The 25,159-nt window shown below is 35.6% G+C and overlaps 1 protein-coding gene and 1 non-coding gene across 13 annotated transcripts in view; one reads left to right on the forward strand and one right to left on the reverse strand.

The window, feature by feature from the left end:
- Positions 1 to 25,159, forward strand: part of AUTS2 (AUTS2, activator of transcription and developmental regulator) — a 1,087,944-nt gene that overhangs the window by 423,263 nt on the left and 639,522 nt on the right. The gene's annotated exons all lie outside the window — the stretch shown is intronic.
- Positions 21,810 to 21,916, reverse strand: LOC111744174. Its single transcript, XR_002782024.1, has one exon. It is a non-coding gene; the product is annotated as a U6 spliceosomal RNA (small nuclear RNA).

Consider the following 25,159-nt stretch of genomic DNA (forward strand, 5'->3'; position numbering starts at 1 on the left):
CTGTTTATTGACCACTTACTTACAAACATAGCTCATGTAATCTCAATCTTAGGAAGAATAATATTACAATGTCTTATTTTACAGATGAAGAAAAAGAGTAGTTTAAGAAGTAGCACAATAAAGTATCAATGTCATACTCTCTGACCTCTGTGCACTTTGCCAGGCCATCACAGTGTATAGATTGTCTCCCAGAAAGCAACAGTGGGGCTCAGGCGCACCCTCTTCTTAACCCACCTCCTTCTTCTGTGCGTGCTCCCTCTGCTGCTTGCCCAGCCTTTCTTGCTTGCATCCAGCAGAGGCGTGTGGTCTGAGCAGAGCATGAGTGATAGGAACCTGGTGTTTCCATTTCTCTGACTTCGGTGAACAAACCTATGTCCTTTGACATCTTGGTGCCTCATTTTTATCTTCTGTAAAATGAGGAGTTAGGTGGATCTCTATGTTCTTTTTGAATTTTATCAGCTTCTAATGCTTAATTAGAGGCAGATGGTCAAACTAGGTGACCTTAGGGGGTCCATTCTGGTTCAGTGTTGAGAGGAATTTGACATTGGAAATATTAGATATTTACTTATTTGTAAAATGAAGATAGTAATTTCTGGTGGTGGTGGTGTGATGCTGGAATGAAATCATGGATGTTAAGAACCTAGCAGAGTGCTTGACATACATGGAAGATACTTAAATGACAGTTCCTCAATCCCAAATGCACAACAACCTCATTCCTGGTTCTGGTATTTTTATCCTTGAATGTAACAGATTAGTATTTTAATTTTCTCGAGAGGGGAGTAAGAGTCGTTAGATTGATATTAAAATATTAAGTTAATTAAAACTTCCTATTAAGATTTTAAAACAGAGATAAAGAATGGAGCAATATAATCCAATAAATAAAACAGCTAGGTCTTATATTTGCAAAAAAAGAAAAAAAGTATTAGCCTCTATTAATAGTTTTTGTAATAATAGTAATTTGAAAGATATTACTATAACATAAATAATAAAAGACACTTAAGGTAATATTATGCTAAGTACTATATAGACATAGAATACTTAATACCTTTAATATTATAGTTTGGCAAAAGAAACGTCATAGTAGATTAGCTATTTATGAACTTAACTTGAGAGTAGCTCGTGGGTAGAATTTCAAGTTATTTCTTTCTTACTTTCTCTCATAGTCTTTTGTTTATGTAGAGAAAATGCTTTTACTTTTCATTTGAAATATTCTTACTATTTTTTTCTGAAACCTTTATGCAAATTCAGTTACTTTATGCATCTTCTATAGAAGATGCACAGTATTTATCCCAATACACATTGTCTTTTTAAAAGTTCCAATTTCATTTCCTAAGCTGGTTTGATCATTCCACAGTGATATTTATCTCCGTTTATGACATTTAAAAATTATAGCCCATCTCTCTCATCTTAAATCAATCCCTAAGCTCTTAAAGCCTATAAAATAGCTGGCTGATGTAATATTTGAGAAAGTTTTGACTCACTTGCACCCCAGTATTAGTTACAAGTTGCTTAGTTGTTTTGGGATAAGAGGTCAGTGGAAGCATACCTGGGTAGAATTTGGAGAGGAACTAGATAATGGACTAGGAGGCAGAAGACCCTGCCTAGATCCTTCCTGCCAATATCACTTTCCAGACTACACCTTTCAGTCTTTCTTACTAGGTCAGTTTTCAAGTAAGTATAATATCTTCTTTTCCTGAAGGTAAGAGACTGTCTTAGCTTCCCTCTGTTAAGGAGACCTGTTAGTCGTTGCTTCTAATGTTAGTCGTTGCTTCTAATGTGAAGGCAAGTTATGGTTGCATGAGTTGTAAACTAAGAGTGCACTTTAAACCTTGTTTATGTATGAGAGTCCACTCAGTTAAAGGCTTCTCTTCAGAGTGTAAGGCAGCCTGCCTGCTACCGCTTTCCTGCTATCACTGCTAGCAGCTTGGTGGATGCTGGCAGTCATATTGTGTTCAGCATTTGTAGATCGGCCTTATTTTAATCCGATATGATCATCAAAAATTTAAATTTATAAGATAAATCAGGGTGGTTATTCTCATTGCTAGTGATTTTTTTTTTCTCTTTTAAAATGGTTCACTTTAGGGGTCCTTGTAAAGCAAGTTACTCTACTGGATTTAAATGGGATTTGATATATAAAAATTCCATTTACACACTTAACAGGTTGGTATATTTGTATAGCAGAGTGATTATGAGAAAGATTCTGGAGTCTTAATCCCAAGCAATGTTAGGATCCCATTTTTCTAGCTTACTAGCAATGTGATCATGGGCAAGTTGTTTATTGTCTCTCAGCCTCATTTTCCTCATCAGTAAACCAGGAATCTCTTAGATAACACTTCGTAGAGGGTTTAAGATGACACAAACAAAAAGTGCTCTGTAAAGGCAACACATGGTGTTAGGAAAATCCTAGCACACCACTAGCAGTGCTCCTTTTAAGGTCATTTTGTCTGAATTTTTGTTTGTCTCTCCTCCTTTCCCTTCTTGAGATGTGTTTGTAAACTTGAAAGGAACACCACAGAAAAGAGCTCATGTTTCTGTTTGATCACATTTCTTTTGCTGTGTGGCTTGGCGTGATTGATTGTTGAGAGGGCCCTAAGAAAATCAAACCATGAATTACCCTGCACTGGGTGATGACAATGGTTTGGATGACATCTTCTTAATTTTTGCTTTGCTTTTTCTTTTCTCCAGGCAACAGAAATTAGAGGGCGAGGCAAGAGTATGCCTTTTAATTACTGAGTTCTAAATTCTTGGAATGGGCATTGTCCGATCTCTCAGGATCAGACTAGAAGGTGCCATTTTACTACAGACAAGCCAAGACTTGTCCTGAATGGATGGATGTGGGTTCGGCAAAGTGTCTTTAGCCTGAGAAATGAAGGCTCTGCATCGTATTCAGTGTCTGTGCTTCACCAGGCCACTCTTTATTCTTTTAGTGAGTCCCATTTGTCTGTCCTCTGTCAAGGGCTCGTGTATGCCATGCTGATTTAGTGCCAACTGGGGAGATTAGAAATGCTTTGCCTGGCGCTGTCAGCTAAACCTGAATCAGTGTCTGTGTCCTCTGACCCATCTACTCAGAAAAGTTCACCCTTGGCTCTGCTGCTCACTCTAATAGGCAGAAAAGCTCAGCTCACCCCAGCTTTTATACTGGGGTCAGCTCCAGAAATAGCTCCTTTAACACAGCAGTAGATGCAACACAAGTTCAGCAAGCAGATAGTATACAACAGCTGAGTTTAGGCCTTGGAACAAAAGAAAGTAGTTTATCTTCTTTACACACCACTAATAATGCTGCTCTCTGTCATTTACTAAAGAGTTTATTATTCCTGAGGGACAAGGCCTAGATTTTCTTTACTCAGATGCCTTCCAAGTGGGGTCTGTTTGGTGCACTGGTCATTGTTTTCACCCAGAATTGTAATTTGGAGTAATTTGGTCATATAGACCTAAGGGTAAATATGGTATTTGATGGACCTGGGATTGAAGAGAAACCAACCAAACTGAATGCTGAACATCATTTTAAGGGTCATAGCATTCGGAGAGGAGGTCCCCTTGTGAAATTTTGCCTTGGAGCTCAGAATTCTAATGTAGGATGCTATTAGACCTCCACAAGCATGTGAACTTTAGTTGATAGTATCGTGAGTTGCTTCATCCCCTGTTCCTATCTTTCCAGATAGCAGATAATACTTTGTTGGTGGGCTACATGCCTTTCTGCTCTAAGATCTAACCTGGGGATTATTCTATTCATATTTGTAATACTAGAGTTGATAGTAGGTATTAGTAATTGTTGAAAAATGAATGAATGAATGAACAAATGAATAAGTTAATGAGTAGCCGAGTGAACTGAGATGTAAAGTGGGGCAGAAGGATGGCATATCTTTATGTTTGTGTGTAAAGATATCCCTAATATAGCACCTGAACAAATCACTTGTGGAAACTTACTCTGTCCATCATCTTCCATCAGCCTTTCCTATCCACTCCAACCCTCCCCCTGACAAATTTTGATGATGTATTTATTACATTTCATTTTATATTTTTCTGCCTCCCCCATGATAAAAAGAAAACTGAATGGCTAAGCCAGTGCATTAAATTAACATGAAAGGAAGGTCTAATTTACCTTTTGTCTTCCAAACCCAAGAAAAAAAAAAATGTTTAGGCTGAAAACTTTGTTGGGTAGAACTTTTTCTGAATTGTATTTTGACTAAGAACGAATTAACTCTCACAAACTCATTTGAGTGTTAGCAGTGATATTGCACACAGAACTTTGCATTCTGAAGAAATAATTGGTTCTGTAGTAATAAGAAATAAATCAGTGTAGAAAATTTTGCTCTAACTTAAAAGCATTTTTGTAAATTCATGGTTCAAAATCACATGTGCAATCTTGCCAATTTTTGCTTCAACAGCCCATATCTATAAGGCAGTTGAAATAACTTTTGACTAGTTTCTCAATAGTGATTGATCATAAATGATAAACTTTTCACTAAGATATGTTTAAAAAGAGATCATTTTAAAGTATCTTACGTTTTACTTTAGAGATGAATGGTCCATTATTCCTACCTAGTAAAAAAGGGTCTTGGTTTTAATTTTTCTCAAGGGAAGACATATTTGAGGTCATCTTTGATGGATAAAATAAATGAAAACTGGATGTTTCTTGTCTGTATGTAAGAATGACTTTACAACCCATTTCTGAAGTTTCATTTAAAAATCTTACCTTCTAGGTCTTAACCCAGGGAGTAATTTTAAGAATCTTAAAGTCTCTTATTTTCTTCTTAAGCTTTATGGGATAAAGCTTTTTGGAACTCACCCCTTTCCCCGCTGAGAGCTATTTACAAATGTGTGTACACTCTAGAGTGTGGCAGTATCCAAGTCAATGCAGAGTCAATCGGGAGGCTCGTTAGCGTATGTGATGGTGTCAGATTTGATACACATCTTTCTCATTTAGGCACTTAATGAGAATCATTTCTCATTTCTTTAAGAAAAACTACTTACTGGGGAAAAAGAGATGAAAAGTACAGTTTGATTAACTTATGATTCATTTCCAATTGCTTCCTTTTAATCAGAAGAGAATTATCATCAAAACAGTAATTCCTCTGAAGACTTGTGGCATTTAACTTTTCTCAATCAATTTAGTTCAATTTACTGCCAGTCAATAAAGTCTGGTTTGGAATGAGAATGGGAATTAAATATCTAAGAATGGAGTATTCATAATAGTTGAAGAAATGCAATTAAAAGTCACAAGGAGGTACTATTTTTCCACTTATGAAATTAATAAAATTTGTGGAAATGAGACTAGTCATTTCTAGAAAAAATAGTTTATCAGTCAATTTTATACAAGCCTTACAAGCCTTTTTATAATGTTTCAGGATTCTTTAAAATGTTAACACTTTTTGATCCATTAATCCTTTGTCTAGGACATTATGCTGAGATAGTAATTAGATGTGAAGAGAAGCTTCATACAGTTGATTCCATATCATGCCAATGCATGGTTTATTTATGTTATTTTTATATTTTAGAATATTATGCATAGGTTGTTATACTTTCAAATAGTATTTACTTCAAGGGAAAATATTTACAATGTTAATTTTATTTAAAAATGTATACACACAAACAGTATTACTTGAGTTAAGTGTAGGAAAAGAGAAATTAAGAACAAGAATAAACCAAAAACGAGGAGAAATGCACCCAGATATGTACAGTGATTATCTTTAGACTGGCAGAACATAAGTAGACTTATTTCCTACAAAAAGTATGTATTACTTTTTATAATTATAAATGATTTTGTTTCCAAGGATGTTGCATTTCTACTTTGTATTCCTCTGATGTATTACAGCCATAGATAGTGGCAGCAACTTGTCAGGACACTTTTCTGTATCTTCAGAGTGAATTGACAGTATTCATTTAATAATGAATGCGGCTTAACAGAAGAAAGGTAATCGTATCAACTAAGTGATTAATATAACCACTTTAGCTTCCTATCACTTCTTTGGCTGACATACTCTCTTACCAAAGCAGAAGTTCTTAACTAACCACAGAGAAATGCTCAGACATGTCAGAATGAAATCCAAGTGATCTCTTGTTTTGCCTTAGGCTTCGGCACTTTTTGTAGAAGTAACCTTTTTTAGTCTGAGACCTTTCTATAAGTAGTGGTAATCCAGAAGGATTGATGTAGTCATCCTGGACTAGAGATTTCTTTTTACCACTAAGACATTTCACTGTCACTTGCATCTTAATGCTTTCATGTATTTTTTTTTCTGAAGCATTGGGGAACTAGATAAAGTCACTTTTCCCTTTCAAGTATGTGGCCAACTGATCCCAAGGCCTACCAAGGCCTACACGTGATTAGAGAGGAATTAGTGAGAATCCTGACCTCTCGAGGTCAGGGAGGCAGAAGTTAGCCTCAGTTAGAGGGTTCATGGAGTCATATACAGAAGAAAATTCTCTCTCATTCTACTTGGGCAGAGTTAGCTAGGCCTCTGTCCTACGTGGTATGTGTGAGCCAGAGAACCCTTAGTTAGAATCACTGTTTATGAGGGTCACTGAGTCCCAGGATGTGCCAGGCAAGGTTTTAAACACCCTCGCAGATGCATTCATACAGTCATTTATTGATTGCTTGATCTTTTAGGACTTCAACTTCACCATTAATTTCTAGCTGTATAATGTAGGATCAATTAGGTCAGATTCTTCCTTTGTAATTAATTCCAATAGTCTAGGTTTTAATGTTACCAATAAATGTCTATCCCAATAATTCTGTCCTACATTAGGCTTCTTCATTCTAGGTTATTTTGTGAGATCTATCATGTGACATTGCCTATTACAGATTAGCTACTTACCATGTAATAATTCTATTTTTTTTTTTATCAGCGGAGGGTGGGGTGGGGTGGGGGTTGGGGCAAATAATGTTGAATAGAAATTGCAAGTAATTTTTTTCCTTTGAAAGAAAGTCCCTCTGTCAACCTCTGTAAAAGGCCATTTTTTAAAAAATCTGAGAATCTTTATTAGTGCCTTATTTTTACTGTTTTTTCCCTCTAAATTATAATGCATGAATGTCAGAGTATAAAAAATTAAATATGCTGGCTCAGTACCAGCTTTTCAAGTATCATTGGGTACCATCCTGTTCTAATAAGAAAGTGTTTGGTATGTCTTTTGACATGCAGATAATTTTTGTAATTTTTATAGGAAGTAAAAAATGCAGATAAAGAATAATTTAAACATAATTAGAAATTAAATGAGAGCAGATCAGTCTGACCAAGACTATAAGTCATAAACCTCTCCATTTTCTATTTTTTTGCTCCAAGCAGGGTAAATACTCAAACTCTTATTTTTAAAGGGGAACCTGGTCCTGGAAGCTTTGGTTTTCAGCAGCAATTTTAGTTAGGTCTTGTTTGCTCTGATGTTCTGTGCCCTCCTGGAGCCATGGGTGCTTTAAGGAGAAAGGATAAGCACGAGGATGTGTGGGATACCTACACAGTCAGCCTGGTGGCACTCCTAGGATATTGGATGAGTGCCAAGAATATATGTGTTTATTTAAGTTTAAACAGAAGGTATTTAAATGGAACAGAATTTCACTTGGTATAATAAAAGCCTTAATACTTGAAAATATGAAGTTTAAATGTAAAAAAATGTGAATTGCTTAAAATATACTTCTCTGAGGCCATTGAAAGGACTCTTAAGACCTTTATTTTTCCCTTCTGGATATAACAGTCTATAATAAAGTCACTGATTTGGTTAAATGGTCAATCGACTTGAGCTTTCTATCATCTGCTCAGAAACTACTGCCTGAGGAATCTAATTCCATTTGTGAATCCTGACTAGAAGCTCTCTAGAGTCTTCGTATAAACGTGTGCATCACTTCATGCCTTTCCTGTTTGTCTGTGGCTGCTTCTCTGTAGGGTCAGAGGGCAGGAGGGAGCTTTTTGTGCAGTCTAACCAGTGGGGTGGAAGGAGATGCTGATACTTGGTCTGTGGTCCCGGAAGACAGCAAACCCTCATGCCTTCCCTTCAAACCCACCTTTGAGGGCTCTTCCTCATTTCTGGAGAACAGTGGTAGTTATTGATGGCATACAACAATGAAGGCTTTCTACAATATGAGGAACTCCTGCCACTTCCCCCTCCCCTCCTGCCACCAGAGATGTCACAGAGAAAGTGCCTATTGTCAACACAGCAGTGGAGAAAAAATGGGTTCTCATTTCAGCAGGTGACTTGGTGGTGGCTGGCTGTCAGCCTGCTTTTTTTCATATTGGCTTGTTGCTACAGGGTCTGATGCTGGCAGATTACAACTCTGTAGCTAGTCATTTTCGATTTATTTGAACCTATTTCTCCAGTCTACTGAGCTTTCACTGGCTAGCATCAATTCAGACACATTGCAATTCCTCAGAATCTCTATCCCCATCAGATGGTTCGATCTAAGAGAAATTTAGCTAGAGGCGTTTAGACAAAAAAGAAATATTGTGGCTGGGGAAGCATTTAAGTTAGAGGAGGCAGCCAGGGCTGTTTTATTACTTAGGCCTATGTCACCTGTGATGACCCATGAGAGTGGAGAATATTGATCGCTTGTCACTCAAGGCATTCAGCAGATTGCATTGACAAAGCTTGGCAGGTCTCTAATAGCAGGGTTACTGGCCTTGGCTGCGACCCAAGGGAAAACTCTGCAGGCCCTATTACTTGGCAGCCTTTAACTCTTAGAGAATTGGGAGAAAGCACTGACAAAAGTGAGGATGTGATTTTATGGTTACAGATGAGTTTTCCCACTTATTTTCTTCTCCTCCTTTAAAATTTTACTTTTCTTCTATTTCTTTCTATTTTACCTTTTCTCCCTGATCCCTACCAGCCCCTCTTTTCTTATTATAGATGATCATGGCAGTATTGTTTTTCTAGACTAAAAATGAGAGTGTGAACTAGATAATGTTTGGCAGGCCTAGTCTGAGGCCTGTGTTATTTCCTCCTTTCAGGGCAGCTTGTGTCTGTCTAGCCATATTGTTTCAGGTAGTGGGATGTGCCTTGGTATATACATGAATTTGATATTTAGGCCATTCACAACTGCTGTCTGAAGAACTGCCACTTCATGATAGGGGTAATTTTCCCCTTCTCCATTTTCTGGTAGCCAGGCTTGGTTCAAGCCTTGAATGTAACATAGTTCAGAGGTCCAGGTGCAAGTAACGTTCTGACATAGTGAGGCAGTGGCAGTAATTCACAAGAATGGTTTTAAAGAAAAGTAAAAAGGATTCTATCTTTCATAGACATAGCCTGGTTTATCCAGGGATTCAAACCATCACCATTAATGACATTCTCATTTCTATCACACGTTGACCTCTAATCAACACTACTCTGTAATTGTCTTTCCGTATGGATGCCATTTGCTTTATGAAGCAAAGTTTGGATTTTTTTGTGGACCTTTCTCCAAAAAGATCTTATTTGTTATCTCCTGTATCTCTGTGAGGCAGGAAAAGACAAACATCATTATTCCCATTTCAAAGAAGAGTAAGTTGATATATAACTGTTGCCCTAATCACAAGTGATTTCAGTGTTATAGTTTTAATCCAATTTTCTCATCAAAATTTTCAGTCCTCTAGTAAATCAGATGTAAGCAAAGATCATATACCTACTCTACATAAACCTCTAGTATTTTTTCATTCTTTTTTTCTTCTCACATTTCTGTTGCATAATTTCTTCCAGGTCATCTCTTTCTTTGCAGTGCTTTGGATGGGCCAGTACTCTTCCTTTTTTTAGTTCTGTGAATAATCTTTGGCGGCAAAGATGTCTCTGCTCTTTGTTTAGGTTCTTCTCCTCTAAATACCTACATTTGATGTCTAGAATTGACTACATGGCTCTTGTTTTCTAGGTTCTCAAGAAGGACAGGCAAGCCTTGAATATTGAAGATTTCAATGCTGCATTTATATTTCAGCATTTTGCCACAGATGAGTTACATATTAGGGGGAGGGTTACTTAATCTCTGTGAGCTTCAGTTCCCTCATCTGTCAACTGGAGGAAAGTACTACTTGTCAAAAATAAATTAACATGTGAATTATATCTTAATATTAAAAAAGGAAATTAACTTGTGTAAAGTTTCTTGGATGGAAACTTCCTTATTTCCTTTCCTCTCTCTTATATAACTACAGACTCAAGAAGGCAGATTAAGAACTCGCATGTAGGCCAATATTTGGGGAATAGATGGCATTATTGGAGACAGAAATGCGAAAGTATTACAAGAGACTATGGGCCTATTAATATTCTATAGCACTTTGAGCCACTTTGAATTAAAATACTTATCTGTGAAAGGTTTTATAATTCATATGACCTGAAATAATTTACACCTAATTAGATTTTGTCAACTGAATAATTCCGTCTCATGTTGCTTCCACAGAATAATTTAAGCAATTGCATTTTATTCTCAAAATAGCTGTAAATGTCAAATTAATTTTGTTGACATGATCAACATGTAGAAGAGCTACTTGGCAGAATTGTTTGTCAACTGAATATATTATGGGTCCTTACAAAATGTGGAATGATTATGGTTTAGCTTACTTTTGCAGTTTCTTCCTTTTCTAGAAAGAAGTCACTGGCAATGGTTATAAAAACTGTTCCGGCATTTCTGCCCACCTGGTTGGAAACTTTCTGATATTTGGAAGTTTTGTGTTTTCCTTTCATTATATATACAGCGTCTTTCCCTTTGGGAGTTATCTTCTTCTCTGGGTGAGACTAATCCTATGTAATTGCTTTGGTGTTTGTTATAGTCTTCATTAGTGCCATGGAGTCCTTAGCTGACACTGGCCATATGTAAATTATTGCCCAGTCTCATCCTACCTCTATTTATTTTGGACCATTCCTTTCATTTGGAGAACCTCTCTGTCCTCCTCTTTGAAAACGCTGTCCAAGATTAGTGTCCTTGTGGTTTATTTCTGGCTCACTCCAATAATCCCATTTGTTCTAAAATCCTTTCTCCACTGCCTCATTCCCTACCTTCCAGCCTCCTAGCTGCTGAGGCTCAAGTCCTGTCATCTGCTGGCTTAGCTTAATCCAGTGCTTCTCAGCTTTTGTCTTATCATGGCAATGTAGAAAATGATACTCTTTGTACAGCACACTTATATCAATAGATAAGACTACTTTGTGCTGAAGGCAGTTGGCCCAGAGGCCATGACCAGCCTAAAATTGGAGGGGATGACTATCTTGGCATACACACTATCCTTGAAATTCTGGCTTAACCAATCCTCAAATTAGAGCTAATCCCGGCAGATATTAGAAATTCACTTATTTGGTGGTATCTGGAATTAATCTATTTTGAGCTCAGCTAATCTGGATGAATTCAGTACTCATCTTGTGTATTATAAATATATCTTTCAGTTTTCCTCCAAATCATTCCTATTTGTATTTGGTCATCGGGAAACTGAGATTTCTTCCTTTATTGCCTTGGGATGCTGACACCTCTTGCCAGTATCTCTCCCAAGGGAATAATAGACCAATATTTTATCTTCAGCTTCTGCTTAGGAACTGGGATTGTCCAGAACGATTACTCTCCTCCTGGTCATCAAAAGATTGCTATACCATTGGCAACAAGCGTGTTTATACTTGTTGTATTTATAGCTCAGAGACTGCTGCTGGCAGTACTTATGCCCCCTACAATAATTTTGGATCCTTAAGAGACTGAATCAATGTCCCCTTGAATTCACCTCATTAGAGATTTAGACCTTGCATGGTAGCCTCCTTGGGAGGGATGTCCCACTGCAGAGTTGGCTTCTCTAGCCCTGATTATATTTCCTTTCAGCTTTTTCCAATTTTTCTTCTGACCTGCTGTTGATGCCCCAACATGCCTTGTAGCTAAAGGCCCTCCATACTGGGTATATACTATGAATATGCAAACCATACATGTCGTATGGAATATAAACTACAGATATAAATGTGCCAATATTTGCCATAGAATTTATTGCCAAAAGATAATACCTATTCAGACTCTACAATGCACAAATAAGTCCTGAATACTTCTGATTTTTGTAAGGGAGAAGAAAATGAATTTTAGAAATCATAGATCAATAAATCTACCCAGAAAAGATTTTGCAAGGTGTTACTAATACGTGTTTTCTGGGGGCTTAGTCAAAGAAATAGTCGTCACCGGGAACCATTGTGAGTTCACATTAAATGTCATGCTATATGAGATTGTTTCCTTCAGAACAGGAATTGGTAAACTTTTTCTATAAAGAGTCAGATGGTAAATATTTTAGGCTTTCAAGGTCATACAGCCTCAGCTACAACTACCCATCTGCCATTACAACACAAAAGCAGCCACAATATGTAAATGGATGGACGGGCTGTGTTCCAAGACAACAAAACAGGCGGTGCATGATTTGACTGTGGGCCATGGTTTGCTGACCACTGCTTTAGAAGAATGTCTTTGGTAATGTGTACCTGGATGTCCGCAGTAATTTTACAGTCTTCATAGTGTAGTTAGGCAACATTTATAACATGTTGAATGATTACGTGAATGGTTTGTGGTTGCATGCCACAAGGCTGTGCATTTGATTCAGTTTTGTCAACATTTTTGTTTGTGATATGACTGAGGTCAGGGTTGGCTTGTGGATCAAATACGTAGATAACCTAATGGAGAGAAAGATCACTTGTACTAGGTGACAGGAGCAAGTTCCAAAGGTCTTAGGTAGGAACAGTAGTTCAAATCTAGTAGATTGAAAGGTTGAAAAGAAATAGCTCTGAAATCCTATATCTAGAACTAAAAATGGATCTTCATAGTACAAATTCGGATTGTGAAAACATAGTCAAATAGCAGCCTGTTTGAACAAAGCTAGGAGAGTATTGAAATTAGAGTGCATGCAGAGAAGGGGTTATCCAGATGGTTGAAGGGACTCAAAATCATGTCCTCTTAGAAATGATTGAAAGAACTGGAGATATTTAGCCTGGAGGAATATATGATAATTGTCTTCAGTTATTTAAGGGCTGTCATATAGAAGAGGGATTGGACTTATTTTGGGGGGTCCCAGCGGACACAAGTAAGAACTGTGGGTAGAAGGTTCAATTAGATGCAATGTAGAAGGTAGAACTTTCTAACAATTTGAGCTGTTCAAAGAGGGATGGGCTTTATTTGGAGAGTTTAGGTCACTGAGAATATTGTTGACAACTGTTGCTGACCTTGTAGGGATATTGTGAGAGAATATGAACTTTGACTTATGATTGGATGAAATGCTTTTTATGGGCACTTCCATTCTGAGAATGGATAAAACAGACCCAGGGCCTATGTCCTAGCAGTTGTCAGAGCTCATACCCTGATGTTTTGAGTCCTCTGCCTTGTTTATATGGTTCAAATGATAAGTGTATATATTCCATATGTAGTATCTTTACCTGACATCTTCATATGATCGTTCAGACACCCTGTCACATTCATCTTTGTCATCTCACAAAGCCTAACACATGCTGTGTACATAGTAGGAGCAAATTAGGTGCTTGTTGAGATAAATAACTGAGACATATCCACATGTCTCTTTTACTGATCCTGGTTTCATAACGAAAGCCCTTGGGAAATTATCAGAAATTATGGTGTGGATTGGTAATACGTTGGCATTTAGACTGAACAGCTCTGTGCCTTCATTTCTCTCTGTGACACACACACACAAATGCCAATACTTTACCAGGAATGGAAGCAATCAGGCCACACTGTTTGACCAGGATTGTTTTACTTTCTGTGGATGGCTATTCACTGCCCCCTTTCTACTTTACTGCTTCCTGTGCAGGCCTCTTTGCTCAGTTATACTCTAGACCCTTGGATGTCTGGAACATATTTTCCAGTCTTTGAAATACTGTATTCCTAAAATAGTCATCTGCTGTCATTATAATTCTGGAAGATTTAATGCTGAGATTGACAGTGGATCTGCCAGGGTCTCATTTTTCGATGTTTTATACTTAGGCAAGTGGTCCAGGATCATGGCCCATTTATCACTGCATTCCACATGCTCTCTACTCTGAGTCAGGAATGTGGTAGGTTGTCAGTGAATGTTCAGTTGTTTGCTTTAGTAGAACTCTGGTTAGTCTTTACTCCTGTGTCAGCCTAATGAAATAAAGTTTATTTGTTTCTCAGAGCAGAATTTTCTTCTTTTGTGCCTGCCATGCTCTACCTACCACATATTTTCATTTTCAGTGCCATTTTCTAGCTGTGTAGATAATATCTTTGAATGCGGTGGAGAAGGGCAAAGATACAGTGGTTGAATCTCTCCCACTATGAACTTATCCCACTTCCTCCTGGAAGGAAAGGAGAGAGTGAGGGAAGGAAGAGCTGGGGAGGAAGAAAGGAAGGAAGAAGGGAGAGGGGAAGAAACAAGGATGTGAGAAAGGGAGTAGAGAAAGAGAGAAGCATCCTATTTTATACGGAGAAGTCTTTGGTGTTGAAGGGTTTTGACTTTATTATTGCTGTACAACTTATGTGCCCTTCTGTGTAACCTCTGGTTTTTTCCCATGTTTTCATGGCCTTTTGTGGGTAGGAGCTAAGAGAGCCTTGAGACATATCTGTATTAGAAAATATAATAGATGTTAACATCAGGACTATTTCTTTGCTTTTTCCCCTGCAACTGGTTTGACTCACTTGGTAGAAAACCTGGTTCCAGGGTTAGCTTTGCCTAGAAAAATGTTCTGTTTGCCAGTATTTCTATAAATTCATAACTATCAAGAAGGATAGCCTGATTGTGAATGAACATACACACTTCACAGCCTTATGCATCCCTTATTCACCAATGGGAACAACCTAAATACCATTTACCCAGTGATAGGGAGGCAAGAGGCTCACTTTGTAAACAAAACAATCTTATTTTGATTTGCTGGAACTGGCTTGTTAGCAATTCACAAGAACTAGTATTTAAATTTTCAGGAATTTTATAAGCCAGTTGTCAGCTTTTTAAACAGCCTTAAAAAAATTAAGTTGCATAAACTTATTTTTATTTTTAATATAATTTACTTAATTACAATAACTATTTAGAAGTCATAACTTCCTAATTATTTTGCTACATTTTACTATAACCTATGACCTTGAGGTTATTGTGTGCTATTGAGCATCTCTTACCAATGATGCATTTAGTGACATCACTCCCGTAGCTTGAATGTAGCCATGATTGATTTACAAGGAAGTCGGTAAATAGTACAGATCCAGTCTTGATCTCTTATTTTATTGTCAAGAATTAAACAAACAAACAAAAAAGAAAATGTTATTAATACAGATTAAATTTAAGTGTGTTATACCTGTATCCATTACATCATGGATAGCACAATAAAATGAGTAAATTTTATTCCTATATTAAAAATATTATCCAATTCAAGAAGTTATTCATGTCCTTGACAAATGAAGTTCTGACATATGTCTTAGTTGTTCCATTATAATTTTACTGGGTTGAAAAGATCAGTCAAGTTTCCCATCAAAATAGAGAATTTTGGTGAAAGATAAATGAGAGTTCTTTATGCTCATCTTGCAACTTTTTCTTAAGTTTACAATTATTTCAAAATAAAGATTTAACTAACTTACTAAATAAAATTTAAAAAAAATACTCATTCTTCAAATGCAACCATTGTTTGGCTATAGATAAGAGTTCCGCATAGTTCAACAGAAGCATCTTTGAAAATCAATTGGCCGTTTGGTTGGAATTCACAATAGAGAATATTGTATACTTTATCATTATTTATAAATTATTTGCTACACATCTTTTGTTATCACTAAAATTTGTAGTAAATGTATGTATATGTATTCATGTATATACCTTTTCCCAGATTGCTGGTTGTTAAGCATTACCATTTAAAATCTAAATGGGGAGCACCTGGCTAGCTCAGTTGATAGAGTATTGGACTCTTAAAATCCAAATGAGAATTAAGGTCAGTGATGATCTTTTGTAAATGGTGAGATTTTTGCTTTCAACATAGCAGGAAGGTCAAATGCAATGTAGGAAACCATCCTGATTATAGGATATGAAGTTGAGGTTTTCGAATGCCAGCTGCTGTATGTAGAACCCTTGAAGGACAGTGTTTATTGGGCCTTTAAGCATGTCTGCCATATTCAAAATAACAGAGGGTGTTATTTTAAGAGAAGTGTTAAATATCATTAGAATATAGGCAAGGCTTTGGAATCCAAGGAATTGAAAGATAATTGAGTGACAAGGAGCTTCGGACACAAAGCAGGGAGTTTAGTTATCTAAAGCATTTATGTCAAGTAAATACTTGAGGATTTATCTGTTTGTGGTTTTCTCTCAGAGCCTAATTCATGAGGAGTAGGGAGCGAGGTAGGGTGGAGGTTAGCTTTTATTTTGCCTTGTTCTGAGAGGTCATGCATTGATGAAAGAAACTTAGTATTCTGGAAACATTATTATAAATGAAAAATCTTATAAAAAACGTTTTTTGTTTTGTTTTGTTTTTTAAAATAGGATTAGAACTTCAAAGTAAAATGGACTGTCTCTTTCTGCTTAACCAGCTAAGACAGTTGAAGTAAAAAAATATTTTTGTGAGAGAATTTTGGTTATAGACAAGAGTTATTTCCGTTCATCTATTAGACTCAATGTTGAAAAATGTTTTTGTTAATCCACTTAAGCAACAAAATGGCTTGCTGAAGTTTGTAGGTAGAATTGCAAGGTGCTCTAATAACTTTGAAAGTCCCTTTAGTAAATATAAATCAGGATTTCATTAATGGAACGATAAATGTGAAGAAACAAAAATCCGGTTCATGCCAGTTAATGTTAATTTTTAGAAAAGAAAATGTTTGGTGTATTTTCCTTTGAAGTGTGTGTGTGTGTGTGTGTTTTAAAATATTGTTCTATCTGGTGTTGTATTATTCACTTGCTTTGAATATGTATGTGAAGTGGAGAACCATAATAAATATTATGGTTCCTTCTTTCCATTCTATATCTATTCCAAAAATAATTTTATTAATCCTAAGCATGTAACCGAGGAAGTAAAATGGCTTTTCAATCTTGTGTTGACTACGTGCCTACAGTGTTGACTCGCTAAAACCTGGAACTTCCAAATTAAATTTTATGGATATGAATGATTTATTGTAATCTCTCCTACAAGGAAATTCCTCTTAAAAACTTTAAAAAATCAGTCTGTGTTGGGGAGGGGGAGTATTTCTAATTCAAAGCCGGAATCAGGCTAAGATCACATGTCTCTGTAGAGGAAAGGGGAAGTTTTACTTGTTGCTTATGTTTTTAAAATATTTATGGAGACAACTGGACTTTTAGTACTTTACTTCTGGTTTTAATGTTGGAATTCCCAGGGGACTAAAATTGTTCCAAACAGTCTAAACCGTGAAGTTCAAGAACAGTATATAGAGGGTCTAAAAACTTTAATTCTCCTTGGGAACTTTGAATGAGAAAGCTGGCTTTTTAGTCCTTTGTTTCCTGAACTTCCTGTTAACAGAAGACCTCCTTGCCTCCTATTCAGTCCTTAACCAACTGCAGACTGACTTTGGTCTTCTCTACTAAAACATTTTCTGTATAAGGTTATTAATAAATTATTAAGTCATAAAATCTCGTAATTTTATTTCTCATTCATCCAGTCACTAGTCAGTGTATTCAGTGCCTATTATGTAACTTGATGCTAGGGATGCATTAGTAATCATGGCAGATATACTCCTTTATATGGTAGAGCTTTCAGGCTTCCAGCTCCATTGACCTTCCTTTCTCAAATTTTGTGAAATCACTATGCACTGGTTTATGAAATCATTCCTTATCAGTTCTTCTTTCAATGCTCATTCCCACTTCACCCCATGGTTCTGCCCCTGGTACCCTCTCTTTGCTTGATAATTTATTTTCTTGATACTTTCTGGGGGATTTCATATGGTCAAGGCTTTCAGGTTATCACTGCCTATACACATATGTCTATATTCAAATTAATTTTTTAATATACAACGATATTGTATAATTGTGGACTATGGTATTTTGCTTTACTTTTTAATAGTTTTATTGAGATATAATTGACATAATGAATGCTCACATTTAAACTATAGAATTTACTAAGTTTTGACATAGGCATACACCCATAAGGCTTTACCACTGTCAAGGTAATAAACATATCCACCACTCCCAAAAGTTTCCTATCATCCCCTTGTAATCCCCCTACCATCTCCCTACCCCTTGCCTGTTCTTAGGTAATCACCAAATTGCTTTTCTGTTAGTATAGAGTAGTATGTACTTTCTAAAATTTTATAAAAATGGAATCATACAGTATATATTCTTTCTCCCTCTTCCTCGCCCTCCCTCCCTCCCCCTCCTCCTCTCTCTCTTTCTCTCTGACTAGCTTTTTTCACTTGCATGATTATTTTAAGATTTATCCGCATCATGATGTATATTAACAGTTCATTTTTTGTTACTGCTTGTATTATTTCATTCTATGATTATACCACAATTTATTTACACAGTTACCTGTTGATGACCATTTGGGTTGTTTCTAGTTTTTTTTGTTGTTGTTGTTATGAATATTTGTGTACAACTACAATATGCATTCTTTTCTCTTGGTTAAATATCTAAGAGTAGAATGGTAGGTATATCTTAAATGTTTTAAGAAAATGCCAAAATGGTTATACCATTATACATGCCTACACATATTACATGAGAGTTCCATTGCTTCTATATCCTTTTTAATGCTTGATGGTTAGTCTCTTTCATTTTAGTCATTTAATAATTGGGTAGTGATATTTCATTGTGGTTTTGAATTGCATTTACCCAATAACAAATTATGTTAAACATCTTTTCATGTGCTTATTTATCATCAGTATATCATTTTTGGTGAACTATCTGTTCAAATCTCTTTCCCATTAAAAAAAAATAGATTGTTGTTTTTTAGAATTATTTGTTTTGAGAGTTCTTTATTCTGGTTCGAAGACCTTTATCAGACATATGATTGGCAGATATTTTCTTCCAGCTTGTGGTTTGTCTTTTTACTCTCAAGAGTGTCTTATAAAAGCAGAGTTTTAAATTTTGATAAACTCTAATTTATCAGATTTTTTTGGATTATTCTTTGGGTGTCCTATCCAAGAAATCATTTGTAATCCAAAGCTGCAAGATTTTTCCTATGTTTTCTTCTGGAAGAGTTATGTTTTTAGATTTAACATTAGGATCTCTCACCATTTTGAATTAATTGTTGTATATCATGAAAAGTATTGAATTCATTTTCTTTTTTGCACATATGTATCAAATTGTTCTAGCACCCTTTGTTGAAAAGACTGTCCTTTTCCCTTTGAATTGCCTTTGCATCTTTGTCAAAAATTAGTTGTCTGTATTTGTTTAATCTTGGAGCCTCAGTGTGTTCCATTGATCAATTTGTCCATCTTAGGGTTGCTACCACCATGGGCCAAATACAACTTATAGCCCGTTTTTGTGTAACCTCCGAGTTAAGCATAGGTTTACAGTTTGAAAAAACAAGAAGGAGAGAACGAAAGAAAGAAAGAAGAAAAGGAGAAAATGTGATGGAGACCATATGTGGTCTGCAAAGCCTAAAATATTTACTATCTGGCCCTTCTCTAAGAAAAGTTTCCTAAGCCTGGTCTGTCTTCGTGCCAATACCACATGTCTTGATTACTTTATAATATCTTATAATAGCTTTATAATATCTTGAAATAAGATAGTGTTAATCTTCCAACTTTTTTCTTTTTCAAAATTGTATTGGTCCTTTGCATTTTCATATGAATTTTAGAATCACTTTGTTAGTTTCTTCAAAAAAGCCCCATGTGATTTTGATTTAGATTGTATTGAATGTATAGATCAATTTGGGAAAAGTTAACATCTTAGCAATATTGAGTCTTTTCACTCATGATGTAGTATATTTCTTTAGGTTTTCTTTAATTTCTCTCAGATATGCTTTGTAGTTTTCAGTGTACAGATCTTTTACATCTGTTGTCAGATTTATCACTATATATTTTTTATGCTGTTATAAATGATATTTTATTAATTTCAACTTCTAATGGTTCCTTGCTAGTATATACATATACAGCTGATTTTTATATATTTATCATGTATCCTGTAACCTTTGTAAACTCACTTATCGGTTCTAGTGGCTGTTTTGTGGATTCTTTTGTATTACGCATATAATCAGCAATGTCATCTGTGAATTACAGATAGTTTTACTTCTTTTTTAATCTAGACACCTGTAATTTCTTTTTCTTATCTTATTGTGCTGCCTAAAATCTCCAGTGTAGTGTAGAATAGAAGTGGTAAGAGTGGATATCCTTATCATTTTACCGAGCTTAAGTGAAAAGTCTTTAGTTTTCCACCACTATTTAGGATATTAGCCGTAGGTTGCCACAGATGCACTTATGAACTTAAGAAAGCTTCCTTCTGTTTCTTGTTTGCTGAGAAATTGTTTTTCAGCAATGAATACTAGATTTTTGTCAAATGCTAGTTATGAATCTATTGAAATGACCATGGTTTTTTTTTTAGCCTGTTAATATGACAAATTTTACTGATTGATTTTCAAATGTTAAACCAACCTTTTATCCTGAGATAAGCACCATTCCATCATGATGCGGTGGTTTTTTTGTTGTTGTTCTTTGTATTTTGTTGTATATGATTATTCTGTCATCATTTTCTTTCAATCACTTTTGTTTTGCTGTTGGGATAATTCTGGCATTATAGAAAACCAGTTTTCTGAAAGAATCTGTGTAGTATTTGATATTTCTTCCTTAAATATTCAGTAGGTTCTAACAGGGAAGTTGTCTGGGCCTATAATTTTCTTGGTGGAAAGATTTTTAACTACAATTTTTTTTAATAAATAAAGAACTATTCAGGTTTTTCATTTTTTCTTGGGTAAGCTTTGGTAGCTTGTATCTCTCAAAGGATTTGTCCATCTCAAATTTATTAACTTAAAATTGTTTATACTATTTCCTTCCTATATTTTACATATTTGCTTAATATTTCTAGAATCTGCTCTGACGTGACGTTTGTAATTTTTGATGTTAGAAATTCATGTTTTCTCCTCCCCCCCCCCTTTTTTTTGATTAGTCTGGCTAGAAATTTATCAATTTCATTGATTTTTCTCAAAGAACCAGCTTTTGGTTTTATTGATATTCTTTATTGTCTTTTAGTTTTCTCTTTCACTGATTTCTGGTAGTATTTTCTTTCTTCTACTTTTGTTTCTATTCGATCTTTTCCTAGTTTCTTAAGGTAGAAGCTGAGGACATTGATCTGAAATCTTTCTTTTCAAATAAAGATAGCACTACAAATTTCCCTCTTAAGTACTGCTTTAGGTTTATTCCGTAGATTTTGATATGCTCTGTTTTCATATTCATTTAAATCAAAATACTTCCAAATTCCTCATTTAATACTATTGTCAGAGGACTTACTTTGTATCACTTGAATACTTTTATATTTATCAAGACTTATAGCCCAGAATATGGTCTGTCTGGGTAAATATTCCATGTGTGTACTCTGCTATTGTTGGAGTATTTTATAAGTGTCAATTCTTGTTGATAGTGTTCTTCAAATCTTCTGTAGCATTCCTGGTGATCTGTTTATTCTATCAACTATTAAGAAAGGGTTATTGAAATCTTTGACTATATTTGTATGTTTGTCTATTTCTCCTTTCAGTTCTATCAGTTTTTGCTTCATTTGTTTTGAAGCTTTGTTATTAGATAAATATACATTTAAGATTATGTTCTCTTGATGAATTGACTCTTATTATAAAATATTCTTTTCTCTAAAATGTACTTTGTCTAATATTAATATACCTACTCCAGTTTAAAATTAGTGTTAGCATGGTGTGTCTTTTCCATCTCTTTGCTTTGAACCTATTTGTGTTTTTACATTTAAAGTGTGTTTCTCAGAGATTATAGGTCTTTTTTCTTTCTTTCTTTCTTTCTTTTTTTTTTTAATATGGAATGCTTCACGAATTTGCGTGTCATCTTTATGTAGGGGTCATGCTACTTTTCTCTGTTTCATTCCAATTTTAGTATATGTGCTGCCGAAGTAAGCACAGTCTTTCATGTTTATAATTGTCTGGTAATTTTTGCCTTTTTACTTGTGAATATTTAAACTGTTTATATTCTTTATAGTTGTTTATGTGGTTAGTTTTAAATATTTCATCCTCTATATTTTTTCTATGTTTCCTTTTGTTCTTTGTTCCCTTCCCCCATTTTTTCTGCCTTTTTAAAATCAGTTGAATATTTTTTTTTATTCCATTTTATCTCCTTTCTTAGCTTTATGGCTGTAACTATTATTTCAGTTGTTGCTTTAGGTATTATAAGATATCTTTAATGTATTATATTTTACCTTCAAGTGATATTACACCAATTCATATATAGCATAAGTATGTTACAATAAAATATTCCCATTTCTCTATTCTCCTGCCACTGTATTGTCATACATTATTTACTTCAATGTATGTTATAAATTTCATACTTCAGTGTTATTGATTTTAATTAGTTAATTATCTTTTAAATAATGAAACAAAATTTTTGTATACTAGCTTTGTTATTACCATTTCTGGTGCTCTTCATTCTTTTGTATAGACCTGTATTTCTATTATCACTTAGCCTTCTACCTGAGGGACATCCTTTAACATTTCCTATAGTGTAGGTCTGCTGATTCTTTCAGCTTTTGTAGTTCTGCAAAAGTCTTCATTTTACTTTTGCTTTTGAAAGATATTTTAGTTGTGTGTAGAATTATGGAATGATAGTTTTTTTCTCTCAGTACTCTAAAATATTCCTCTGTCTTCTCAATTGCATTGTTTTCTTTGTGAAAATCAGCTGCTACATTATCTTTTTCCTCTGTATATGTGTCTTTTTTCTCTAGATGCTTTTAAGAATTTCTCTATTACTAATTATAAGCAATTTAATTATGGTCTCACTGGTATAGTTTTCTTTATGTTTCTTGTGCTTAGAGTTCTTTGAGCCTCTTGGTTTTTGTTAAATTTAGAAAAAAATCAGCCTATTTTAATTATCCTCAGTATATCATTTCATTACATAATGATCTAATTTAAAAATACACTCCAGGTATTAATAAAGAAGAAATTTTAGAATAGTTCATATAGAAGTTACTACCAAGCATCTGATGTTTTGAATGACAGAATCCAGTCTTGACACTCTCTGTTTTCACTCTTAAACTCTGGGATTGCTGAGGTTTTTAAGGAAGCTCGGGTACTAGAACCTCTATAATATGGAAGTCCTGCCAATAGCCTTTATAATCACATGTCTTTTTTGGCAGTCATACTACCTTGGAAGTTAGGTGAGGAATTAATAAATGGTTATCAGGCCTGAAATGATGGCCGCTCTGTGTCCTGTGATGATCATCTGAGCACCTACTTTTCACTTCAGAGTCAGCATCAGAGCTAAATTTCCAAAATTTGCTCTCTGCTTCTTTCCAATGTTGAATTTGTATGAACACTGCCATGTTTTAAGAATACATTTAGTGTTGATGTGTACCTTGTCTCAGTCCTCTAATTTCTAAGGTGATAGACAAGGAAAAGGCAAGAGCTTTGAACATTCATCTGCTGGTTATCAAGTAGAAGGAGATTTTCTCTTAATCTCATTTACATTTTGCTATAGCTTTAGCAGAGAAAAGTTCCACAGGCAATAGTCAAATCCCCCGAATCATATGAGTGTGCCCCTTATAGGTCTGTGACTAAGAAGATGGTGGTGTAAAAAACATAGTTTCAGCAATACATTTTCATGCTCTTCCTTTTTAGTAAACCAGCTCTGACAGCTGAGAAGAAATCTGTACTATAGCTCAGATTTCCTATGTTAGGCATATTTTAGCCATAAACTTAATTATCACAAGAATTTTTAAAAGACTCCAACTTTTTCTGCACTTGGTACCAGAGGATACCAAGTTCTATTTTTGAGCTGATAAAATCCTCCTTCTGAAAGCATTTGTTTATTATATTACAGCTTCACATGAGCTGAGCTCCATCCTGACCCCGTGTTAAGTGTCTGTGGTAGATTTCATTACATCCATATACTGGAAGTCCTGCCAATATACTGGCAGCAAAATCCTAGTGGAAAATAAATGGCAATAAAAAAGAGAAATGATAGCCTGTGTGAGTGGTGAGGAGCACAGCTTTATTGAGACTGGACAACCCCAGAGTAGTGACTTGGCATGCAGACATGAGCTTAAGAGAGTGTGAGTGAAAGCTGATATTGGAATAACGACTCTGTGGCACAGACATGGGAATAATTTAATTAATTGCACTGAAATTTCTTTGATGAATAGTTATGTGGTGATAAGCATGAGGTCGAACAGCAGAAATGAGTTTCAGCTTTTTAATGGGCCAGCACAGCTGCAGTTTTGGATGCCTTCCCACTTTATTTTTCCCTGCAAGCTCTCTGCCGCTTTGCTCATCCATTTCTCTCCAGCTAAGCGCACCAGTAGCAGGGCTCCCTCTCCATGTTTGCTGAGCTGAGGGGCAAGTACATTTGGCCATGGGAAGCAGGCTGGTGACTGCTTTGAAATGAAAACAAGATCAAACGAGAATGGTGGGATGGTTTCCTTATGATGGCTGCACCTCCCCTCTTCCCCAAATCTCTAGGATGCTTTTGCAGAGTCTCTGCTGCTAAGTTGTATAAAGATTTTAATAAAAATTTCTTGTCCCTGGAGAAAGAGGCATGTCTTTGTTGTCAGGGAGCTAGAGGGAAATGAGCAATGCAGCCCAGCTGGAGCACTAGCATTAATCCCATGATTCGTAGCCCGTATTTTCAGACAGATCAATTACTTATGGCTGTAACCAATCTCTCACCATTTTCTTGCTGTGCAGGGCTCCATTTCCAGGCTTGGCAGCTGACATAACCTTCCAACTTGATAGAACTTCAGCTGCATCTCTTCAGGTCTGTGGCCTCTATTCAGCGAGGTTATACAAATGAGTTGTTAAATAAAAATCAAAAGTCAAAAATTGTGGGTGGTAATCTCTGCTTGGCTCAGTAACACCTGTGGATCTAGGCAACATTTTCAGTTGGATTTTTTTTTTTTTTAACAAGATGAATGATTCATTTGTCTTACTTTCTTTACTTTTATGGGTAGGCTTTGCATGAGAGAAAAACCTTCTCTAAAGGGAAAAAATTATCCACAGTGGGTACATTTGTTATCAGTTTGTAAGTTGAAAGATTAACTCAGAATGGAGAGAAAGGAGATTATGAGGAGACATGAAGGGCATGTCCAGGTGAGCTGTGTCTAATGCATTGCACACAGTGACCCCTTTTCAGCTTCAAGGCTGCCTCGTCTTAAGG

This window comes from Pteropus vampyrus, unplaced genomic scaffold (genome assembly GCF_000151845.1).
Source record: "Pteropus vampyrus isolate Shadow unplaced genomic scaffold, Pvam_2.0 Scaffold128, whole genome shotgun sequence".
In the NCBI taxonomy this organism is placed as follows: Eukaryota; Metazoa; Chordata; class Mammalia; order Chiroptera; family Pteropodidae; genus Pteropus; species Pteropus vampyrus.